At 45.0% G+C, this 23986-nt stretch overlaps 1 protein-coding gene across 1 annotated transcript in view; it reads right to left on the reverse strand.

Moving 5' to 3' along the window:
* Window positions 1-23986, reverse strand: part of EDC4 (enhancer of mRNA decapping 4) — a 703483-nt gene that overhangs the window by 15630 nt on the left and 663867 nt on the right. The window lies entirely within an intron of this gene.

Genomic DNA, 23986 nt, shown 5'->3' on the forward strand with positions numbered 1-23986 from the left:
CAACCTTTTCAGTTTTTCCAACAACTTCCAAATGATTTCACCAATGTTCTGGGTTCCCAACAACAAACAACAGATTTAAATCCATGCAATGACTGCAGGAAGCAGATGTTGGTCTTCATAGCCTTTGTATAGGTTCCAGTCCAAATCACGGACGCGTAACCAGTCCTGATCTTGAAGTCGTTCCCACAACTGCTAAACTTTATGCTTGAAGTCATCTGGTAAGTCCAAGTATGAGCAAGCAAAGCAAAGCATAGCAAAGCAAATCTCAACCTCTTCCCAGCACTCAGAGTCCAAAGAAAACGAGCGAGGGAGTCACAATGTTAACTGCACTGCTTCAAGGGCTCAAGCCATGGAACCGATTCTTCGGCTAGTCCCTATGTGCACCGAATCTCTTGTGCTCTGGTCAACCTTGCAGCATATAGAGGCCTTCAGGGAGGTCATACTACAAATATTCAGTGAACTTTCGACTCCTCCTTGAACGATTTTGGGCCCCATGGAACCACAGTGGCCCACAGTCTGGTTACTAAGGGTAGGACCACCTTGGCACCAACTATCCACCTGAAAACCTTTACTGGGCCGTACCGACTCTGATACAGATTTCTACTATGGGCCCAAGATCCACACCGCGCTCTGCTATACCAGCACCAGTGTTGACATCACTCACAACGGAAGAGGACTAAGTCAGTGTTGAAGCCAATGTTGGACCCCATAATGACATTAGCTCAAGCCCAACTGTGAGATTACAACTACAAAAGCGCAACACCAGTTGTCATGCCACCCAACTCGGATCTGGTGCCCCTGCCCTGTCACAAATATCAGCAAAAGTGCCTTTGTCTTTTTGTTTCAGACTGATCTTATGCAATGATGATGAAGGAGATTGAGATGATTTGCTTCTGAGGCACAGCTTGACTTACCATTGAGGCCACCAGTGAAATAGGACGGCTGAAGGGGCTTCATTAAATAGGAGTGGTTCTGAGGGGTAAGTCTAAGCTGAAGCACCACTTTCAAAACGTTAGTCCAGACTGCCACTGAGTGTAGGTTAAGACCTAGGAGCTCAGCTGCCCTGCGCACGCCCATATGAAAAGAGGTTTCCTCCGCCGAGCCACAGTATGAGGGGGAAACCAGGTCAGTGTTAGGTGAGGTGTCCAACCCACCGGTCCCACCCAGTTCCTCATACCAGTTGCCCTCTTCAACTGGGTATTCTCCATAAGGGTCCACAGTCCCCTCCTAAAAGTCTCCCTCTCCAAGCCTATCCATTACATAAGACACTGGCTTCGGTGTATTCGGCTGGAGCTGGACAATGCCCATTTGGCTCTGTGTTGAGGTGGGGTATGACGATGGGGATGGCGGAGCCTAGGGGTATCAGCGACACCAGAGTTGTTGGTACTAGAGTGGATGCCGAGGAAGGTCTGTGTTTCACGAGGAAAGGGCGAACTAGCCAGTGTGGTTTCAGTGAGGGCCCCTCCTGCGCCCATGGGGCCTGAATGCGTTCAAGAGGGGCCAGTTCACCTAAAAATGAGGTGCATGGCCTCATAAAATTCCTTTAGCTGGGTGGGGGTTGTTCCAGCTTTGGGAAAATCAGGGAAGTGCAGAGCGGACCCAGGTTCAGACCTCACCAACTCCAGAGGCCTGGAGAGCTGAAGCTCACTCGTCTTGTAGGATGACTTCAACGGACACTGGGAAGTCAAAGAGTGTGTAGACTTCAACTTATTGTGCTTGTGGGACTTAACTAACTTCCCCCAATGACTGAGTGTGACTAGGAATGTTGGCACCATCCACGTGAACTGACCTTGAGAGTCGCAGAGCGTACTGAAGTTGGGAGGCGAGGAGCTTGAAGTATCACCCTCTCATCGCCTTTGGGTGCATGGCGAGGCGGTCCTCGCATGCGTTTTAGTCGTGTCCCGGCTTCAGGCACCAAAAACTCATCAAAAAGTAGCTCTGTCACCGACATTTGCCTCCTGTGACAGGCCCCACATGGTTTGAAACAAGCCAGTTCCTTGGGTGACATCCTAAACACCAGGAGATGAAAAAAGATTGATAAAAAGCCACAAAGGCCAGTTAAGAAATGATTGAGGGGGTAGCTCAATCCAAACCAGCGCTACCTGGTGGGGGAAGGAAAGAACTGACATCAGCATGCCGAAGTGGCGCCTATATAGATACCGCATGTCACTTCCAGTGCAGAAAACACACACAAAAAAAACCTAAAAAAACAAAAAAATCTTCCAGATTCTATCAGATATATGAATATAATTAAAAAAGAAGAGTGTAGGAAAATGGTTCTCTATATGGCACACTAAAAATAAGTACACAGTGCAGAGAGTCCAGTGGATTTCCAATTGGTTGACAGAGGCAAAAGAAGATAACACTCTCTTCTGTGGTAGTGTGGGAAAGCAGCTAGGCTTAACAGAGGACGGTGCTAAGCATTTGTTGTACTCAGAGGCAATAAACAAGACACACACTCAAAGAATAAACCAGAGACCAAGAAAAATAACACTTCTTTTTATATATATTTTTAAACCCAGAACTTCGTTCAGAAATAGGTACTGTCTTTATTATGAATTTTCACAGGTAAGTAAAGCATTCAAAATTCTGTGCTTTAATGCACAATGCAATCCTATGGAAGGAAAAATCAGAGATGAATAAAGGTAGGTACAGTCTATTTCACTGGTTTACCTTCAGGGTTTGGAGTCGTAGTGGGCCAGGGTCCAAAGTACTACCAGTAGTTTGTTGGGAGGTGCCCGGATTTCACTGGGAGCAGGGTGCTGGTGAGGATGTAGCTGGGTGTGGTACAGTGAAAGGAGGCCCCCTGAAAACAGGTTGCACAGGGGGAGCTGGGGACAAGTCTGAGAGCTCACAAAAGGGACCTTGGGTCGCAAGGGGCACAGCCGGTTCTTCAGGACCCAGGCTGGGCGGCTTGGGTGCAGACTGATTAGGGCGGCCGGGCTGGTGCGCAAAGATGCTCCTTGGGATTAGGGGCCAACAGCTGGTGGGGGCAAAATCAAGACTGTTGTGCCACTCACGAAGTGGGTTTCAGTATTGCTGACGTCCCTTGATGGCTGCTTGGTCCTGGTGCAGCAGAAATCCGGTATGGACTCTCACAGTTGGTACTTGGTACAGGGCATCTGGTATCCCGGTGGTTGGTGCTGCATGGCTCTGGGTTGGTCCTGGTGTCTTCACACCCAGTGGGGAGACAGTCATGGTCCTCCACAGGACAAGTACCGTCTCCTGGTCGTCTGAGACGTCAATCGGGCTGGGGAGTTGCAAGGTGGTGGACCAGACTCTGCTTGCTGGTGCCTGCAGTCTGACGGGAAGTAGCTCCTCTACTCCAAGGGAGACTGGCAGTGATCTTCGAAGTGCTGGCAGGCTACCCGAGGCTTTGGTAGTTCTCCAGCTTATAGGACAAGCTACTCTGTCGCAAATGTCGAGGGAATTGCGAGCAGGAAGGGTTTCACGCCAAAAGTCCACAGCTCTTCTGCAGTGACTCTTCTTTGTTCGTCTTCTCTTGATCTGTTGAATGTGAGTTCTTGGGTTCAAAGGTGCACCTAAATACTCAATTCAGAGGTGTTTAGAGGAGTGCCAGGTAACAGTCAATGGGTTACTTACCTTTAGGGTGACTACAGCCACTATATGACCACTTCTGGTAGGAAGTGGACATAACCCTGATCCCAGAATGCTAGTTACGACCAAAACAAGATAGAGGATGTTGAAAAGTGTTGTCCATATTAGTTGGTCCATCTTAGGGTGGGACTTTACATGATGTGGACACACCTCCTAATCTTACCATTTTTCCTGCCTGTCTTGCCACCAAGAAATGGGGTCAGGACAGGGCGGGTGGTCATCTCCGCCATATGGAAAGACCTGTGTTGCATAACAAAGGAGGCTGGTCCTTTGAACCTTGCCACCCTGGAATGTCCATCCGGCCTGGAAGAGGTGATAACACCTTGCCTTAGGGCTGGAGGTCCTTCTGTACGGGTGACTTACAAATATCCTAAGCAGTGATAAGAGACATGGCACACAGGGATGCCAAGTTGTGTTTTCACTTTTGTCTGCACCAAGACAAGCAGCCTGCAGTGGCAACAGTATGTGTTCTTGGTGAGGGGTGGCACACTTCGTGCTGCAGCCCTAAGGAACCTTCTGTGGTACATCAGGCCCTAGATACCAGGGGCACCATTTACTAGGGACTTACAGAGCGTGCTAAAGTTTGTGCCGATTAAGGAAAACAACGTTACAGTTTTGGGAGCAAGATCTGGACACTGAGGACCTGGTTACCAGGAACTCAGTGCACTTTCAGTCGAAATTACATCATGTACCAGGCAAAAAGTGGGGGCTAACCATGTCAAAAAGGGAGCTTACCTATATGACATGCCCCCAGCCCCCTAACGTCACCCTCTATCCCCTGACCCCCCCTGCAAACAAAAGAGGAGGAGACTAACTTTTCCTGAGAGAGTCTTAATCTTCTAAGTGGAAAAACCTGGAAAGGCCGTCTGCATTGGCATGGGCGATCCCAGGTCTGTGTTCCACTGTGAAGTCCATTCCCTATAGGGAGATGGACCACCTCAACAGTTTGGGATTTTCACAGCTCATTTGCATCAGCCATCTGAGTGGCCTGTGGTTAGTTTAAACAATGAAGTGAGAGCCAAACAAGTAGGACCTCAATTCTTCTCTCTCTATAGCACTCAAACGCTGCTCTCTGGGGAGTAACCTCCTGCTAATGAAAGCAACAGGTTGGTCCTGGCCATCATCATTGATTTGGGATAGGACCGCTCCTAGTCCATGTTCAGAGGCATCTGAATGAACTGCTTTGTGTGATCTGGAGCTTTTAGAATGGGTGCTGAGCACATTGCTCCCTTCAGAGTGTGAGAAGCTGTTTGACAGCTCACTGTTCAGCTCTCCTTCTTTGGCATCTTTTTAGATGTCAGTTCTGTGAGGGGGGCATAATAGAGCCATATCCCTTCACAAATCTCCTGTAGTACCCAGTCAAGCCAAGGAATGCCATGACTTGGGTCTGGGTGGTCGGAGCTTCCCAGTTCAGAATTGTCTGGATCTTGTGTTTTAGTGCTTGAACCTGGCCTCCACCTACAAGGTGACCCAAGTGTACAACTGTGCCATTCCCTATTTAGCACTTGCTTGCCTTGATAGTGAGGCCTGCCCTTCTCATAGCCTCTAGGACCTTGCCAAGGTGGATCAGGTGATCCTGCCAGGTGGAACTGAAGAAAGCAATATCATCAAGATATGCTGCATTAAACTCTTCCAAGTCAGCCAGTACTTCACTCACCAAACTTTGGAAGGTGACAAGGGCATTCTTTAAACCAAAAGGTGTAACAGTAAGTGATAATGTCCACCTGGAGTCGATAATGCTGATTTTTCTTTTGCTACAGGGGTCAGACCTATCTGCCAGTACCCTGATGCGAGATCAAAAGTACTGAGATATTTGGCTGCCTCCAACCTGTCAATTATTTGATCAGCCCTGGGAATTGGGTGTGCATTAGTGTTGGTTAAAGCACTGAGACCCCTATAGTCCACCCAAAACCACAACTCTTTCTTTCCACTCTGGCTGTGAGGTTCTGGACAAAGAAAACTGGGCTGGCCCAAGGGCTCTCACAGTGTTCAATGACTCCCGATTCCAACATATTGCTTATTTCCGTTTTGATGCACTCTTTGACATGATCAGACAGCCTGTAGATTTTATTTCTGACAGGTAGGCTGTCCCCAGTGCCCACATCATGTTGTCAGTTGGTCCGAGCAGGGGTCAAAAAGAAGAACTCAGCATACTGATGCAGTCTTGTCTGCAGTCCGCCTACTGAGTGTGTCTGAACACATCACTACTTTAACGGATTCATCTTTAGGGTTGTTGGAGAGGAGTTCAGGAAGAGGATCACTAGTTGCTTCCTGTCCCTCATCAGTGGCCATAAGCATGGTCCTCTAAGCCCCTTCATAATAGTGTTTAAGGCAATTGACATGGATGACCCTTTTGGGGGTTTCTGTACGTCCATCAGATAGGTGACTTCCCCTTTTCTTTCTAGGATAGGGTAGGACTAACTCCATTTGTCTTGGAGAGCCCTAGGAGCCACCAGCTCCAAAACTCACATCATCTGCACTTGTTCAAACCCCACCAGTGCAGCTTTTTGATCATACCAGAGATTCTGGAACTCTTGGCTGGCCTCACGGTTTTTGGATGCTTTTTCCATGTACTCAGCCATTCTGGAGCGAAGGCCAAGCACATACTTCACAATGTCTTGTTTAGATTCTTTGAGATGTCTTCCCCATCCTTCATGTTAGAAATGGGGTCTCTATTTGGCAGCAGTTTACACCCTGTCCAAGTAGGGACCCTCACTCTAGTCAGGGTAAGGTACTCACACAGCTAAGATAACCAGTCGGGTGCCACAGGCGTCGGTGACAGCGCTCTGGACTCGTGCTGTGGCAGGGATTTAGAGACGCTACAGCGGAGTTGGTCACAGTCATTGCACTCAGCGGGGACCCCAGCTCTGGTGCAGGCAGTGGAGTGGGGTCAGAGAGGCGCCGGTTCTGAAGTCATTCTGGTGGTTGATGCACTTGTTTCTTCCTTGGTACACCAGAACTCCCACCCAAGGACCCAGGGACTGGATTTGGCACCACTTGGCAAGTCAGGACTCACAGCAAGAGAGCCCAGGTGCTGGCAGGTGAAGTCTTATGTCCCTGAGACTTGTTAACAGGAAGCATTGCTCAGTCCAAGCCCTTGGAGGACCCTTGGAAGTAGGATGTAGGAAGCAAAGTCCAGCCCTTTCACTCCCAGGACTGAAGCAGCAAGCAGCAGGCCAGCACAACAAAGCAACAGGCAGAGTGGCAGTCCCTCCTACAGCATCCAGCTCTTGGCCAAATTTCCTCAGTCCAGAAGGATTCTAACTAAGTGATGTCAGAGGTCCATTACTCATACCCATTTCTGCCTTTGAAGTAGGCAAACTTCAAAGAGAAGTTTTTGTAGTGCACATGACCCTGCCCTGCCTCTAGACACTCTAGGGGGTTGGAGACTGCTTTGTCTGAGGACAGGCACAGCCTCATTCAGGTGCAGTGTTAGCTCCTCCCAATACCCTAGCGTAGAAAGACCCATCAGCCTGGTGATAGGCTATCTGGATATTCAGGGCACACCTCAGCTCCCTCTGTTTAAATGCACAAACAACCCAACTGTTATCTTGACCCAGGCGTGTAGACAGGCAGGGGCACAGAATGGTTAAACAAGAAAATGCCTCCTTTCTAAAAGTGGCATTTTCAAAATTACAATTAAAAAAACAATTTCACCAAAATAGGTATTTTTAAATTGTGAATAGAGACCCCAACTCCACATCTCTATCTGCTTCCAAAGAGAAGTTACACCTAAGAGATATTTCCAGGCAATCCCCATGTTACCCTATGATAGGGTGACCAGATTTTGAGAAACAAAGACCGGGATAGGTCAGACATAAAAGTAGGACTTAAGCCTTTAGCCTTACTTCTATATCTGGCCTGTATATGGAAAATGTCACCCAGTGTATATCTGTTCGTGGCATCTAGTGCTGGAGATTCACATGCTATGCATAATCCCGCCATCTAGTGTTGGGCTCGGAGTGTTACAAGTTGTTTTTCTTCGAAGAAGTCTTTTTCGAGTCACAGGATCGAATGACTCCTCCTTTCGGTGATAGTGCGCAAGGGCATCAACTCCTTTGTTACATTGTTTTCCAGCAGAAGGGTGTAGGAAGGAGTGTTAGAGTGAAAGAATATAAATGTACAAGTAAATGTAGTAAGTAGTTAAGATGTCCATGTAAATGTAAATAACATGTGTATATATATATATATATATATATATATATATATATATATATATATATATGGAAAATGTCACTTACCCAGTGTACATCTGTTTGTGGCATGTTGCGCTGCAGATTCACATGCTGTGCACTTTTCCTGCCATCTAGTGTTGGGCTCGGAGTGTTACAATTTGTTTTTCTTCAAAGAAGTCTTTTCAAGTCACAGGATCGAGTGACTCCTCCTTTCCGGCTCCATTGCGCATGGGCGTCGACTCCATCTTAGATTGTTTTCCCCACAAAGGGTGAGGTAGGAGTTGTTGAAGTAAGGATACTAGAGGTGCCCATGCAATGGAGTAGATATGTATGTACCTAGTGTGTAGTAAAGTAATATTTATTTACATATTTACAATTTACATGCAACTAAAACGGCTACAGGCTCCCGGGGAGGGCGCATGTGAATCTGCAGCGCAACATGCCACGAACAGATGTACACTGGGTAAGTGACATTTTCCGTTTGATGGCATGTGTAGCTGCGGATACACATGCTGTGCATAGACTACAAAGCAATAATCTCCCCAAAAGCGGTGGTCAGCCTGTAGGAGTTGAAGTTGTCTGAAATAATGTTCTTAATACAGCCTGTCCTACTGTGGCTTGTTGTGTTGCTAACACATCTACACAGTAATGCTTAGTAAATGTATGGGGCGTAGACCAGGTGGCTGCCTTACAAATCTCTGTCATTGGAATATTACCAAGAAAAGCCATTGTGGCGCCTTTCTTTTTAGTGGAGTGTGCCCTTGGTGTAATGGGTAATTCTCTTTTAGCTTTAAGGTAACATGTTTGAATGCATTTAACTATCCATCTGGCAATGCCCTGTTTGGATATAGGGTTACCTGCATGAGGTTTTTGGAAAGCTACGAACAATTGTTTTGTTTTACGAAATTGTTTCGTTCTGTCAATGTAATACATTAGCGCTCTTTTTATGTCAAATATATGCAATGCCCTTTCCGCTACTGAGTCTGGTTGTGGAAAGAAGACTGGGAGTTCCACAGTTTGGTTTAGATGGAACTAGATATGACTTTTGGTAAAAATTGTGGATTTGTATGGAGAACCACTTTAAGTTTATGTATTTGTATAAAGGGTTCTTGAATAGTAAACGCCTGTATTTCACTAACTCTTCGAAGTGATGTGATGGCTATTAGAAAGGCTACTTTCCAAGTCAAAAATTGGATTTGACAAGAATGCATGGGTTCAAATGGTGGGCCCATGAGCCGTGTTAATACAATATTAAGATTCCACGAAGGTACTGGTGGTGTCCTTGGGGGTATGATTCTTTTTAGTCCTTCCATAAAGGCTTTAATAACTGGGATTCTAAAAAGCGATTTTGTATGTTTAATCTGCAGATAAGCAGATATTGCAGCGAGATGGATTTTAATGGAAGAGAAAGCTAGATTGGACTTTTGTAAGTGTAGTAAATAACTTACAATGTTTTGTGTGGAGGGGTCTAATGGCATAATCTGATTAGCCTGGCAGTAGCAAATAAACCTTTTCCATTTGTTAGCGTAACAATGTCTTGTTGTGGGGTTTCTTGCTTGTTTAATGACCTCCATACACTCTTTGGAAAGGTTTAGATATCCAAATTCTAAGACTTCAGGAGCCAGATTGCTAGGTTGAGCGATGCTGGATTTGGGTGTCTGATCTGTTGGTTGTGTTGTGTTAACAGATCTGGTCTGTTTGGTAGTTTGATGTGGGGTACTACAGATAGATACAACAGTGTGGTGTACCAGGGTTGGCGAGCCCACGTTGGTGCGATAAGTATTAGTTTGAGTTTGTTTTGACTCAGTTTGTTGACCAGATAAGGAATGAGCAGGAGAGGGGGAAAAAGCGTAGGCAAATATCCCTGACCAGCTGATCCATAGAGCATTGCCCTTGGACTGAGGGTGTGGGTATCTCAACGCGAAGTTTTGGCTTTTTGGGTTTTCTTTTGTTGCAAACAGATCTATGTTTGGTGTCCCCCAGCGGTGGAAGTGATGTTGTAGAATCTGGGGATGTATTTCCCACTCGTGAGTTTGCTGGTGATCTCGAATGAGATTGTTGGCTAACTGATTGTGAATGCCTGGTATATATTGTGCTATTAGGTGAATGTTGTGGACTGCCCAATGCCAAATTTGATATGCTAAGAGACTCAGCTATGACGAGTGTCCCCCCCCGTTTGTTTAGATAATACATTGTTGTCATATTGTCTGTTTTGACAAGTATGTGTTTGTGGGCTAGAAGGGGTTGAAAGGCTTTTAGTGCCAGAAAGACTGCTAACAGTTCTAAGTGTTTTATGTGAAGTTGTTTTTGCTGATTGTCCCACTGACCTTGTATACTGTGATTGTTGAGGTGTGCTCCCTACCCAATCATGGATGCATCTGTTGTGATAATGGCGTGAGACACTGGGTCTTGAAAAGGCCGCTCTTTGTTTAAATTTACAGGGTTCCACCATTGAAGAGAAGAGTGTGTTTGGAGGTCTATCAACACTAGATCTTGGAGTTGACCCTGTGCCTGCATCCATTGTTTTGCTAGGCACTGTTGTAAGGGCTGCATGTGTAGCCTTGTGTTTGGGACAATAGCTATGCATGAGGACATCATGCCTAGTAGTTTCATCACAAACCTGACCGTGTAGTGTTGGTTTGGTTGCATGCTTGATATTATATTTTGAAACGACTGAACTCTTTGTGGACTTGGAGTGGCAGTTGCTCTTTGTGTGTTGCTCCCAAGTATTGTTGTATTTGGGATGGTTGTAAACGCGTTTTTGGGGTAATTTATAGAAAGCCCTAGTTTATGTAGAGTATCTATTACATATTGCGTGTGAACGTGACATTGTCGTTGAGTGTTGGCTTTTATTAGCCAATCGTCTAGATATGGGAATATGTGTATGTGATGTCTCCTTATATGAGCTGCTACTACAGCTAGGCATTTTGTAAATACCCTGGGGGCTGTTATTCCGAACGGCAACACTTTGAATTGGTAATGTTTGCCTTGTATTACAAACCTGAGGTATTTCCAGTGAGATAGATGGATGGGTGTGTGAAAATACACATCCTTGAGATCCAGTGTTGTCATGTATTCCCCTTGTTTTAGTAAGGGGACTGACTACGTCCTGAAGTGTTACCATGTGGAAATGATCTGATTTGATGAAGAGATTTAGTGTTCTGAGATCTAAGATAGGCCTTAACATTTTGTCTTTTTTTGGGATAAGGAAATACAGGGAGTAAACGCCTGTTCATTTCTGGTGATAGGGTACTAGCTCTATGGCTTGTTTTGCTTGCAGTGCTTGGACTTCTATTTGTAATAGGTCTAAGTGTTGTTGAGACATTTTGTGCGTTTTTGGGGGAACATCTGGAGGGAATGTTGTGAACTCTATGCAGTAACCATGTTGGATAATTGATAGGACCCACGTGTCTGTGGTAATGTGTGTCCAATTGTGGTTGTATTTGGTTAATCTCCCCCCACCGGTGATATGTGTTGGGGAAGTGTGACACTGAAGTCACTGCTTGCTAGGGCCTGGCTTGGAAGGCTGGAATTTCCCTCTTCCTCTTGGTAACTGTCCTCTGTAGGAACCACGAAACCCCCTTCTCCGGTACTGAGACTGGTAGGTGGGTTTTGTTTGGGAGGTGGATGGTTCTAATGGCTGTTGTCTGAACCCTCCCCTAAACTGTGGTTTCCTAAATGTTCCTCTGTATTGTGCAGAGTAGAGCGCACCCATGGCTTTGGCCGTGTCCGTGTCTTTTTTCATTTTTTCGATTGCGGTATCTACTTCTGGCCCGAATAGCTGTTGATTAAACGGCATATTCAATACCGCCTGTTGTATCTCTGGTTTAAACCCAGAACTTCGCAGCCATGCATGTCTTCTAATTGTTACTGCTGTATTGACAGTCCGTACCACTGTATCCGCAGAGTCTAGGGCAGACCGGATTTGGTTGTTTGATATGGCCTGTCCTTCTTCGACCACTTGTTGGGCACATTTTTGGTGCTCTTTGGGCAAGTGCTGGATGATGTCTTGCATCTTGTCCCAGTGCGCCCTGTTCGAGCGGGCAAGTAGGGCTTTTGAGCTAGCAATTCGCCATTGATTGGCTGCTTGTGATGCCACTCTTTTCCCTGCTGTGTCAAATTTTTGACTTTCCTTATCGGGGGTGGCGCATCTCCTGATGATTGTGAATTTGCCCGTTTCCTTGCAGCCCCCACAACCACTGGGTCCGGAGGGAGTTGTTGAGTAATAAATACTGGGTCTGACGGGGGCGGTTTATGTTTCTTTTCGACCCTTGGCGTGATGGCTCTCCCTTTTACAGGTTCTTGGAAGACCTGTTGTCCGTGTTTAAGCATGCCCGGTAACATTGGTAAACTTTGGTACGATGCATGCGTGGATGCCAGAGTGTTAAACAGGAAGTCATCCTCCACCGGTTCCGAGTGCATTGTTACGTTGTGGAATGTTGCTGCTCTGGCCAGTACCTGTGTGTAGGACGTACTGTCCTCTGGCAGTGAAGGTTTTGTTGGATAACACTCTGGGCTGTTGTCCGATATAGGTGGGTCGTATAGATCCCAGGGGTCCGCATCATCTTGAGTCATCCCAGTATATGTGGGTGACTGTGCCATTGGTGTACCCACTGGTGACAACTGTGGTGAATGCAGTGGGGATGTTTGTGGTGAGAAATGTGGTGACTTTTCTCTAACCACTTTGGCTTTTGGTTGCATTTCAGTCTCGTGAAAGCCAGTTTTCTTTTTGACTTGAGCGGAGGGATTGTTTGTATCTTCCCTGTGTTTTTCTGGATTTGTAACCTTTGCTGTGTTTGGTCATAGTCTTCTAAATCCTGTTCCTGCTCAAATTTGTGCCTTTCTTTGAGCTGCAGAGAAAGCCCTTCCTCTTCAGTGTAGGAAGAATGTTTCGGCTCCGAAGCCGGTTTTTGCGGTACTGAAATTCCCATCGAAATTGTCTTTTTCGGTTCCGATAAGCTCTTTCGAGGCTTGCTCGACTCGATTACTTGATGCCGACTTGTGCCGGTGTCTCGACCGGAGTCGGAAGTCTTCGGCAAATCTTTGGCCTTTTTCGGTGCCGATGTCACTTGGTCACCTTCTTTTCTGTGGGTCGAGCCATGGCCTTCCGGCAGTGGCGCCCCCGTGGCCTTTAGTTTTTTGGTGTGACCTTGGGCGTGGGACAGGGCAGGTGTACTCACTTATTGCGACGACGGTCGATCACCGTCTGATTCATCCGAATCCGATCCCTGAATGGAAATCCGCATCTCTTCTCCCTCGACGTCGAGATGTTGTTTCGGTTTTGACGCCATCTGTAGTAGTCTTGCGCGTCAATCCCTTAAGGTCTTCTTGGATCGAAACGCTCGGCAGGCCTCACAAGTATCCTCTCTGTGTTCGGGCGATAAACACAGGTTACAGACCCTATGCTGGTCTGTATAAGGATACTTGGTGTGACACTTGGGACAGAAACGGAAGGGGGTCCAGTCCATTAGTCTTCGACGACAGGTGTGGTCGGGCTGACCAGGCCTTGGTGAAGTGCGGAAGCCCCGAAGGGCCGCCGAAGCGGTCTCGTTGTCGGTGCTGATGCGATGAAACGAAACCGGTACCGAACGTAAACAATACGGACAAATTTTCAATGATTTTCTAAGTTTCCCGATTCGAATTACAGAGCGAAGAGGAACACGTCCGAACCCGATGGCGGAAAGAAAACAATCTAAGATGGAGTCGACGCCCATGCGCAATGGAGCCGAAAAGGAGGAGTCACTCGATCCCGTGACTTGAAAAGACTTCTTCGAAGAAAAACAACTTGTAACACTCCGAGCCCAACACTAGATGGCAGGAACAGTGCACAGCATGTGTATCTGCAGCTACACATGCCATCGAACACACACCCACACACACACACACACATATATATATATATAGATATACATATGTACACATATATACATATGTACAAATAAATATTGCAATGACTACCGGCTTACGGGGAGGAGGCAGGTTGCATGTGAATCTGCAGCATAACATGCCACGAACAGATGTACACTGGGTAAGTGACATTTTCCGTTCAGTGGCATGTGTAGCTGCAGATACACATGCTATGCATAGACTAAAAAGCAGTCCTTCTCCCAAAACAGCGGTGGCTAGCCTGTAGGAGTTGAAGTAGTTTGAAATAAAGTTTTAAGTACAGCTTGACCAACACTGGCCTGTGTTGAAAATACATCCACACAGTAATGTTTAGTAAATGTATGTGGAGTGGACCATGTGGCAGCTTTACATATGTCTGCCATTGGTATGTTGCCTAGAAAAGCCATGGAAGCACCTTTTTTCCTAGTGGAATGTGCCTTAGGTGTTATTAAAAGTTGTGTCTTTGCTTTAATTTAACCTGTTTGGATGCATTTCACAATCCATCTAGCTTGTTTAGAGATAGGATTTCCTTTATGTGTTTGCTGAAAAGCAACGAAAAGCTGTTTAGTTTTCCTAAACTCTTTTGCTGTATCAACACAGTACATTGGAGCTCTTTTAAGGTCAAGAGTATGAAGAGCTCTTTCAGCAGTTGAGTCTGGCTGTGGGAAGAAGACTGGCAATTCCACTGTTTGGTTAATGTGAAAAGGAGAAACTACTTTTGGCAAAAATGTTGGATTAGTCCTAAGTACTTCTTTATGTTTCTGTACTTGGAAAAAAGGTTCCTCCAGAGTGAATGCTTGTATTTCACTAACTCTTCTTAATGAAGTAATTGCTACTGAGAAAGCAACTTTCCAAATCAGAAATTGAATATCACATAAATGCATGGGCCCAAATGGTGGTCCCATTAATCTTGTGAGTTCAATATTTAGATTCTGAGCAGGAACTGGTGGAGTTCTTGTTGGAATAACACATTTAAGTCCTTCCATAAAGGCTTTAATAACAGGAACTCTAAAGAGAGAGGTATGTTGTATAGTTTGTAAGTATGCCGATATAATAGTAAGATGAATTTTAATAGAGGAGAAAGCTAAATTAGCTTTTTGTAAATGAAGCAGGTAACATGCAATATCTTGTACTGATGCTTTAAGTAGGTCTATATTTTTAGGTTGACAGTAGTAAACAAAATGTTTCCACTTGTTAGCATAGAATTGCCTAGTTGTAGGTTTGCGTGCCTGTTTTAGAACTTCCATACATTCTAATGGAAGTTGTAAGTATCCAAAATCTATGACTTCAGGAGCCAAATCGCTAAGTTGAGAACACTGGGATTGGAATGCCTGATTTGACCTTTGTTTTGTGTTAACAAATCCGGTCTGTTTGGAAGTTTGCGATGAGATACTATTGACAGATCTAGGAGTGTTGTGTACCAATGTTGCCATGCCCACGTGGGGGCTATGAGTATCATGGTAAGAGAGGTGTGACACAGTTTGTTAGCCATAAATGGAATTAGCCAGAGAGGGGGGAAAAGCATAACCAAACATCCCTGACCAGTTAATCCATACAGCATTGCCCTTGGACAGAGGGCGTGGGTGTCTGGATGCAAAGTTTTGGCATTTTGCATTTTCGCTTGTTGCAAATAAGTCTATTTCTGGTGTTCCCCACATTTCAAAGTACTGTTGAAGTACCTGAGAGTGAATCGCCCATGCGTGTATCTGTTGCTGTGTCCTGCTTAGCAAGTCCTCTAGCTGATTGTGTATCCCTGGGATGTATTCTGCTAGCAAGTAAATGTGATTGTGAATTGCCCATTTCCAAATTGCTTGGGATACAAGGGACAGTTGAGATGAATGTGTTCCTCCTGGTTTCTTCAGATAATACATTATTGTCATATTGTCTGTTTTTATCAAGACAGTTTTGTGCTTGAGGAGGGGTTGAAAAGCTTTTAGGACAAGGAACACAGCTAACAATTCTAAATTGTTTATGTGATAAGTTATCTCTATTGAATTCCATTCCCCTTGTATGGTAAGGTTGTTGAGGTGAGCTCCTCAACCTATCATTGATCCATCTGTTGTTATTGTGGTCTGAGGCACAGGGTCCTGAAATGACCGCCCCTTTATTAAATTGTTGTGATTCCACCATTGAAGAGATTTGTGTGTCTGGCTGTCTAACAACATTAGATACTGCAATTGACCGTGTGCTTGATACCATTGCTGTGAGAGGCACTGTTGTAGTGTTCTCATGTTTAATCTTGCATGCTGTACTATTGCTATGCAGGATACTATCATTCCCAATAGTTTCATGATAAACCTTACAGTGTAATGTTGATTTGACTGTATTTGTGATATGAGATTTTGAAAAGCTTGTATCCTTTGTGTATTTGGACAGGCTAAGACTTTCTGGGCATTGAGAGTAGCACCTAGGTAAGGTTGAACCTGTGCTGGTTGAAGATTAGATTTTTGGTAATTGGATTGTGAACCCCAATGTGTGTAGGGTTTCTATTGTGTATTGAGTGTGTTGCTGACATTGTATAGTATTGCTTGATTTTATTAGCCAGTTGTCTAGATAAGGAAAGACATGTATGTGTTGTCTTCTTAGGTAAGCTGCTACTACCGCTAGACATTTTGTGAAAACCCTTGGAGCTATTGTTATGCCGAATGGAAGAACTTTGAATTGGTAGTGGTTTCCCGCTATTACAAACCTTAGGTATTTTCGATGAGCTGGATGTATGGGGATATGAAAATATGCATCTTTGAGACCCAAAGCAGCCATGTAATCTTGTTTTTGCAGTACTGGAATGACGCCCTACAGAGTTACCATGTGAAAGTGTTCTGACAGGGTATATAGATTTAGTGGTAAGAGATGCAGAATGGGTCTGAGAGTGACATCCTTTTTGGCTATGAGGAAGTATAGTGAATATACCCCTGTTCCGTGTTGAGATTTTGGAACCATTTCTATTGCTTGTTTTAGCAATAGTGATTGTACCTCTTGTTGTAACAGAACATTGTGTTCTGGGGACAACCTGTGATAACGATGGGGAATGTTTGGAGGAGTAGAAATAAGTTCTAGGCAGTAACCATTGAGGATAATTGAAAGTAACAATTGGTCTATGGTTATATTTTGCCACTGGGGGTGGAACTGCTGCAGTTTGCCCCCCTACAGGAGATGTGTGGGGTTGTGGTATACTGGAGAAGTCACTGTTTTGATGAAGTGGGGACACTCTGAGGTGTCAAATTTGCATCTGGCTCTGAAGTGTTGACCTCTATAAGAGATTCTAAATGCTCCTCTTTGGTATTGCTGTTGACATTGTTTAGGTTGTGAGGTGGAAGCGTCTGCAGATTGGGGCTTGAAACCTCTAAATTGCTGTTTACGAAAGAAGCCTCTATAAGGTGTAGTGTAGAGAGCTCCCATAGCATTTGCAGTGTCAGAGTCTTTCTCAAGTTTTTCAATAGTTGTGTCAACCTCAGGACCAAATAGGTGTTTTTTTTTTATCAAATGGCAAATTGAGCACTGCTTGTTGGATTTCTGGTTTGAAACCAGAAGATCTTAACCGTGCATGCCTACGTATGGTTATGCTAGTGTTTATGCTTCTAGCTGCTGTATTGGCTGCATCAAAAGCAGATCTTATTTAGTTGTTGCTAATCGCCTGACCTTCTTCAACAATTTGCTGAGCTCTTTTTTGACGTTCTTTTGGCAGGTGTTTTAAGATTTCCTGCATTTCATCCCAGTGTGCCCTGTCATATCTCACCAGTAGGGCTTGTGAATTGGCAATGCGCCATTGGTTAGCTGCCCATGTAGCTACCCACTTACCAGCAGCATCAAACTTTCTGCTTTCTTTGTCAGGGGGAGGGGTATCACCTGAAGATTGGCTATTGGCCCTTTTCCTAGCAGCACTGACAAAAGAGTCTTGTGGTACCCGTTGCGTGATATAAGCTGGGTCTGTTGGTGCAGGCTTGTATTTTTTGTCTATTCGTGGTATTAAAATTCTAGCCTTAACAGGTTCTTTAAATATGTCATCTGCATGTCTGAGCATGCCAGGGCAACATTGGCAAGCACTGGTATTGTGAGTGGGTGCAGGACAATGTGTTGAAAAGAAAATCCTCCTCCAAAGGCTCAGCATGCATTTGTACCCCATGGTACGCAGCTGCTCTCGAAATGACCTGTGTATATGCTGTGCTATCCTCTGGTGGTGAAGGTTTGGAAGGATAGAGGTCTGGGTCATTTAGTGGTATGGGATCATACAAATCCCAGGGGTCAACTGTATCACCATGCAAATAAGTATGGGAGTGTGTTGGTGAAGGCAATGGTGGTGGGGTAGCAGGTGTTGGTGAGAAAGAAAGTTGTGGCAAATGTGGTGGAGAAATTTGTAACGGTAATGGTTTTTCCTTCCTTTTAAAGATTTTTGCTGGTGGTGGAACAGTATCAAGATTTTCTTGAAATGCCAACTTTCTTTTGGTTTGTGGAGGAGGAGAAGCAATTATCCTCCCTGTCTCCTTTTGAATATGTATCCTTGTTTGTTTGGCGTTCATGATTCCAAGGATAGGCTGAATATCGGGTCAGGAACAGGCCCGAGTTGGGGACAGGCGCCCAAAGGGGCGTTTTCTGGTTTCAGACTGTATTATCGGCTTGATTACAGATGGTAACGCGATCAAAACAATACTGACGGTGAAAGAGAGTTATTATAAAGTTTCCGAATTGAAAGTCTCAGAGCTAGAGGAAACACGTCCGAACCAGACACCGGAAAGAAAACAATGTAACAAAGGAGTCAATGCCCATGCACACAATCACCGAAAGGAGGAGTCATTCTATCCCATGACTGGAAAAAAGACTTCTTCAAAGAAAAACAACTTGTAACACTCCGAGCCCAACACAAGATGGCGGGATTATGCATAGCATGTGTATCTGCAGCTACAAATGCCACTGAACACACACACACACACACATATATTTAAACATATACATATATATATATATATATGGAAAATGTCACTTACCCAGTGTACATCTGTTCGTGGCATGAGACGCTGCAGATTCACATGCTTTCCACATCCCGCCATCTAGTGTTGGGCTCGGAGTGTTACAAGTTGTTTTTCTTCGAAGAAGTCTTTTTGAGTCACAAGATCGAGGGACTCCTCCCCTTTCGGCTCCATTGCGCATGGGTGTCGACTCCATCTTAGATTGTTTTCCCCGCAGAGGGTGAGGTAGGAGTTGTGTATTATAGTAATAGTGCCCATGCAATGGAGTAAATATGTATGTACATAATGTGGTTTAAAGCGATATATTTACAAATTTACAAATGTTCAAGATCAACTTCAAACGGCTACAGGCTTCCGGGGAGGTGGGTGGGCGCATGTGAATCTGCAGCGTCTCATGCCACGAACAGATGTACACTGGGTAAGTGACATTTTCCGGTCGATGGCATGTGTAGCTGCAGATACACATGCTTTGCATAGACTAGTAAGCAGTTATCTCCCCAAAAGCGGTGGCTCAGCCTGGAGGAGTTGAAGTAGTTTGAAATAAAGTTTGTAGTACTGCTTGTCCTACTGTGGCTTGTTGTGTTGTTAACACATCCACGCAGTAATGCTTGGTAAACGTATGAGGCGTAGACCATGTGGCTGCCTTACATATTTCAGTCATTGGAATGTTTCCTAGAAAGGCCATGGTAGCACCTTTCTTTCTAGTTGAGTGTGCCTTTGGTGTTATAGGCAGTTCTCTTTTTGCTTTGAGATAACATGTTTGAATGCATTTAATTATCTATCTGGCAATGCCTTGTTTGGATATTGGATTCCCTGTATGAGGTTTTTGGAAAGCAACGAACAGTTGTTTTGTTTTTCGAATTTGTTTTGTTCTGTCAATGTAGTACATTAATGCTCTTTTGATGTCTAATGTATGTAGTGCTCTTTCAGCTACAGAATCTGGTTCTGGAAAGAACACTGGTAGTTCTACTGTTTGATTTAAGTGGAACGGTGATATGACTTTTGGTAAGAACTTAGGATGTGTTCGTAAAACTACTTTATGCTTGTGTATCTGAATAAAGGGTTCTTGTATGGTAAATGCTTGTATTTCACTTACTCTTCTTAGAGATGTGATGGCAATTAAAAATGCTACTTTCCATGTTAAATATTGTATCTCACATGAGTGCATGGGTTCAAACGGTGGACCCATGAGCCGTGTTAAGAATGTTGAGGTTCCATGAAGGAACTGGTGGTATTCTTGGTGGGATAATTCTTTTCAGGCCCTCCATAAACGCCTTTATGACTGGGATCCTAAATAGTGAAGTTGAGTGCGTAATTTGCAGATAAGCTGAAATTGCGGTGAGATGTATTTTAATGGATGAGAAAGCTAGCTTTGACTTTTGTAAGTGCAGTAGGTAGCTGACGATGTCTTTAGCAGATGTGTGTAAGGGTTGAATTTGTTTATTATGGCAGTAATAAACAAATCTTTTCCACTTATTTGCATAGCAATGTCTTGTGGTTGGTTTTCTAGCTTGTTTTATGACCTCCATACATTCCTGTGTAAGGTCTAGATGTCCGAATTCTAAGATTTCAGGAGCCAAATTGCTAGATTCAGCGATGCTGGATTTGGGTGTCTGATCTGTTGTTTGTGTTGAGTTAACAGATCTGGTCTGTTTGGTAGTTTGACATGAGGCACTACTGAGAGGTCTAGTAATGTTGTGTACCAGGGTTGTCTTGCCCAAGTTGGTGCTATTAGTATGAGTTTGAGTTTGTTTTTACTCAATTTGTTTACTAGATATGGAAGGAGTGGGAGAGGGGGAAAAGCGTATGCAAATATCCCTGACCAACTCATCCATAACGCATTGCCCCAAGACTGATCCTGCGGGTACCTGGATGCGAAGTTTTGTCATTTTGCGTTTTCTTTTGTTGCAAATAGGTCTATTTGTGGTGTTCCCCATCTTTGGAAGTAAGTGTTTAGTATTTGGGGTTGAATCTCCCATTCGTGGATCTGTTGGTGATCCCGAGAGAGATTGTCTGCTAGCTGGTTCTGAATTCCTGGAATGAACTGCGCTATTAGGCGAATGTGGTTGTGAATCGCCCAATGCCATATTTTCTGTGCCAGGAAACAACTGTGTTGAGTGTGTTCCTCCCTGTTTGTTCACATAATACATTGTTGTCATGTTGTCTGTTTTGACAAGAATGTGTTTGTGGATTATTATAGGTTGAAATGCTTTCAGCGCTAGAAATACTGCTAATAATTCGAAGTGATTTATGTGAAACTGTCTCTGTTGAGTGTCCCATTGTCCTTGGATGCTGTGTTGGTTGAGGTGTGCTCCCCACCCTATCATGGAGGCATCCGTTGTTATTACATATTGAGGCACTGGGTCCTGAAAAGGCCACCCTTTGTTTAAATTTATAGTGTTCCACCATTGAAGCGAGGTGTATGTTTGGCGGTCTATCAACACTAGATCTTGAATTTGACCCTGTGTCTGTGACCATTGTGATGCTAGGCACTTTTGTAATCTTGCATTTGGGACAATGGCTATGCATGAGGACATCATGCCTAATAGTTTCATCACCATCTTGACTTGTATCTTTTGTTTTGGGTGCATGGCCTGTATTACATTGTGAAATGCCTGTACCCTTTGTGGACTTGGAGTGGCAATCCCTTTTGTTGTGTTGATTGTCGCTCCGAAGTATTGTTGTATTTGACACGGCTGAAGGTGTGACTTGTTGTAGTTGAGTGAGAAACCTAGTTTGTGAAGAGTTTCTATGACATGCTTTGTGTGTTGTGAGCACCGTTCCTGCGTGTTGGTTTTTATTAACCAATCGTCTAGGTACGGGAACACATGTATTTGCTGTCTTCTGATATGAGCAGCCACTACTGCCAGACATTTTGTAAAAACTCTTGGCGCAGTTGTTATCCCGAATGGCAACACTTTGAATTGGTAATGTACCCCTTGGAATACAAACCTTAAGTACTTTCTGTGTGAAGGATGTATCGGTATATGGAAGTACGCATCCTTTAGGTCTAGTGTTGTCATGTAGTCTTGTTGTTTGAGCAATGGGATTACATCCTGCAGTGTCACCATGTGAAAGTGATCTGATTTGATGTAGATAAGTAATGTTCTGAGATCTAATATAGGTCTTAGAGTTTTGTCTTTTTTGGGTATGAGAAAGTACAGTGAGTAAACTCCTCTTCCTCTCTGATGAATTGGTACCAACTCTATTGCATCTTTTTGCAACAACGCTTGGACCTCCAGTTGTAGAAGATCCATGTGTTGATTTGACATGTTGTGTGTTTTCGGTGTGACATTTGGAGGGAATTCTAGAAATTCTATGCAATAACCATGCTGGATAATGGCTAGGACCCACGTGTCTGTTATTTCCTCCCAGTTTTTGTAGAACTTGGTTAGTCTTCCCCCCACTGGTGTTCTGTGTTGGAGATTTGTGACATCAAAGTCACTGTTTATTTTGTGGAGTTTTGGGACTTTGGAACTTCCCTCTACTCTTTGGGAACTGTCCCCCTCTATATTGTCCCCGAAAACGTCCCCGCTGGTATTGGCTCTGATTGGTGGGCCTTGTTTGTGAGGTTGTGGGTTCTGTGCTTTGTCCTCGAAACCCCCCTCGAAACTGTGATTTCCGAAATGTGCTTCTGCTCTGTGGGGAGTAGAGTGTGCCCATGGCTCTGGCCGTATCCATATCCATATCCTTTTTAGGTTTTTCGATAGCAGTGTCCACCTCCCGCCCAAACAACTGCTGTCCGTTAAATGGCATATTCAGCACGGCTTGTTGCATTTCCGGCTTGAATCCAGATGTACGCAGCCATGCATGTCTCCTTGTTGTTACTGCTGTATTTACAGTCTTAGCAGCTGTGTCTGCTGCATCCATTGCTGACCGTATCTGATTGTTCGAGATACTCTGTCCTTCCTCCACCACTTGTTGTGCTCTCTTTTGGAACTCCTTGGGCAAATGTTCTATAAAGTGTTGCATTTCGTCCCAATGAGCCCTATCGTATCTCGCCAACAAGGCTTGTGAGTTGGCAATGCGCCACTGGTTGGCCGCTTGTGCCGCCACTCTTTTCCCCGCCGCGTCGAACTTACGACCCTCTTTGTCTGGAGGTGGTGCATCTCCTGAGGTGTGTGAGTTCGCCCTCTTGCGCGCTGCCCCTACTACCACTGAGTCTGGTGTTAACTGTTGTGTGATGTACACAGGGTCTGTTGGTGGCGGTTTATATTTTTTCTCCACCCTTGGAGTAATGGCCCTTCCTTTGACAGGCTCCTTGTTTGGAGTGTTTTAGCATTCCAGGTAGCATGGGGAGGCTCTGGTACTGGCTATGTGTGGACGACAGTGTGTTAAATAGAAAGTCGTCTTCAATTGGCTCTGCATGGAGGCTGACATTATGAAACGCCGCTGCTCTTGACACCACTTGTGTGTAGGCTGTACTGTCCTCAGGTGGTGACGGTCTAGCTGGACAACAGTCGGGCTGTTATCTGACACTGGCACATCATAAAGATCCCACGCGTCTGGATCATCCTGACTCATCCCTGTACGAGTTGGGGACTGCATCATTGGTGGAGTGGCTACCGGTGATGGTTGTGGAGAGCGTTGTGGAGATGGTGGCGGGGTTACTTGTCTTGCCACCTTTGCCTGTGGCTGCTTGTCTTTCTCTTGGAAGGCAAGTTTTCAATTTCATTCGTATCGGAGGAAGAGTACTGATCTTCCCTGTCTCCTTTTGAATGTGGAGCCTTCTTTGGGTGTAATCTGGCTCTATTGTCTCTAGCTCCTGTCCAAATCTATGTGTTTGCATTTGTGAGGACAGGCCTTGTTCCTCTGTGTAGGAACTTGTTTTCGGTTCCGAGGCCGGATGTTTCGGTACCGAAATCTTTTCGGCTGCTTTTTTCAGTGATCTCTCGGTGCCGACTTGTTTCGGTGCCGCTCTCTCGGTGCAGAGATTGCTCTGACCCGGTGTCTCGGGGTCGAGTCTGCTCTGTGCCGGTATCTCGACCGGAGTCGGATGACTTCGACACATGCATGCCCTTTTTCGGTGCCGATGCTCGGTCACCTATTTTTTGGGTTAAGCCATGGCCTGGTGGCGTCCCCTGGGCTTTAGTGGTCTTTGCGTGAGTTTTGTGTATCGACGTCTTACTCACGGTTTTCGGCGTCTGTTCAGGATCGACCTCTTCCGAGTCCGAATCCTCGATGGAGAAGCTTTCCTCTTCTTCTTCCATGTGTTTTTGTCCTGTCGGCACAGACGCCATCTGTAGTCTTCTTGCTCTTCGGTCCCTTAAGGTCTTCCTGGACCAAAACGCTCGACAGGCCTCACAGGTATCCTCCTTGTGTTCTGGAGACAAACACAAATTA

This window comes from Pleurodeles waltl, chromosome 12, assembly GCF_031143425.1.
Source record: "Pleurodeles waltl isolate 20211129_DDA chromosome 12, aPleWal1.hap1.20221129, whole genome shotgun sequence".
Taxonomy (NCBI): Eukaryota; Metazoa; Chordata; class Amphibia; order Caudata; family Salamandridae; genus Pleurodeles; species Pleurodeles waltl.